Source organism: Cavia porcellus, unplaced genomic scaffold, assembly GCF_034190915.1.
Source record: "Cavia porcellus strain 051 isolate PalLab524CR breed Dunkin Hartley unplaced genomic scaffold, mCavPor4.1 scaffold_9, whole genome shotgun sequence".
NCBI lineage: Eukaryota > Metazoa > Chordata > Mammalia > Rodentia > Caviidae > Cavia > Cavia porcellus.
Window position 1 is genome coordinate 65,126,555 of NW_026947492.1, and position 1,685 is coordinate 65,128,239.

Here is a 1,685-nt window from a genome sequence, read left to right on the forward strand (position 1 = left end):
ATTCACAGACGATCAGCAGGATGGTATCGATTCAGGCAATGTTGCTGAATCAAAGGTAGTCGTTCTCTCATGTATAAAACATCTTGCGGGAGAACACGCGTGGATTCCTCTCTGAAAGCAGTAATGTGTCCCTATGGAGTTGTCTTTCTCCTTTGATAGTATGAATGACGTGACTGAGATGATGTTAGAGGTCCACCAATATCAAACAGACTCAGTATGGTGGATTTGGATAAAAACACAAAGTAGATTCACAGAAGCTGTGTGGATCTTCTTCTGTTGACATCGGGGGGAACAAGAGCAACATGTCACTCTCCAGCCTCACAGTCTTCATGCCTTCTGTCTTGACACTAATTGGGATCCCAGGCCTAGAGTCTGTGCAGGGCTGGATCGGAATCCCTTTTTGTGCCATGTAGCTTATTGCTATGGTTGGAAATGCTTTGCTTCTGGTTATCATCAGGTCAGAGCGCAGTCTCCACCAGCCCATGTACATTTTCCTAGCTATGCTAGGTGCTACAGACATTGTGCTTGCTACCAGCATTATGCCCAAGATGCTTGGAGTCTTCTGGTTTCATTTGCCAGACATCAATTTTGATTGGTGCTTGCTTCAAATGTGGGTCATCCACACCTTTCAGAGCACAGTCTGGCATTCTGCTTGCCATGGCCTTTGACCGTTATGTGGCGATCTGCTATCCACTGATACACGCCACCATTTTCACAACCCAGCTGGTCACCCAAATAGGAGCTGCTCTAACCCTGAGGGCTTCCATCCTTGTGGCCCCATGTCTAGTGCTGATAAAGTATTGGTTCCAATTTTATCACACAACAGTCATCTCCCACTCCTACTGTGAGCACATGGCCATTGTGAAACTAGCTGCAGGAAATGTCAGGGTCAACAAATTCTATGGTTTGTGGCCTTCACTGTAGCAGGGTTTGATCTCACATTCATCACATTGTCTTACATCCAGATATTTATCACAGTTTTTAATTTGCCCCAGAAGGAGGCTAGGTTGAAGGCTCTCAAACACCTTCATTGCTCACATCTGTCTCCTCCTCCAGTTCTAACTCCTGGTCTTATTCACCTCTTTGACTCACAGGTTTGGCTCTCCACGGATCCTCATGGATCCATTTCCTCTTTTCTAGCTTTTACTTGCTGGTTCCTCCATTCCTCAACTCACTTGTCTATGGTATAAAGACCAAGCAGATCCGTATTAATGTGGTGAAAATTTGCTGTTTATTTTATTCTGTCCTTTCTTCATTGTGCAATATTACCATCTTTCAGAAGAAATCACAACAGTGACCCACATTATTTTACATACCAAATTTTTCTTTTTGTAGAAATTAGTATGTGAACTTTTCCATTATGAAGTTTATTGTCCATTACAGCCTTTAGTGAATTAGCTTGTGTATCCTCTTGTAGAAACAAGTATGGAATACAAACAAAAAATAACAGTGAGCATATTTTTTCCATTTTACTTTTTAATCCCTACTTCAATTGCTCCTCTAAAATCATTCTCTAGAGGGATTCATATCATGCACTTCTGTCATTCCATCGAAATGCACTCCAGCCTTGTTATTCTGCAGGGTCCATAATTTATTCCTTTTGCTAGTTTTGAAATGCTCGGTAATTTAAAAAGTAAAGAAAACGATTCTTAAATATGGTCCTATCCAGAAAAATATTTTATGGT

General features: G+C 41.5%; 1 pseudogene; it reads left to right on the forward strand.

Annotated features, from left to right (window-relative positions):
- The first annotated feature begins 302 nt into the window (after nucleotides 1-302).
- On the forward strand, nucleotides 303-1,297 carry LOC106026604 (olfactory receptor 52A1-like; annotated as a pseudogene).
- Nucleotides 1,298-1,685: the final 388 nt, after the last annotated feature.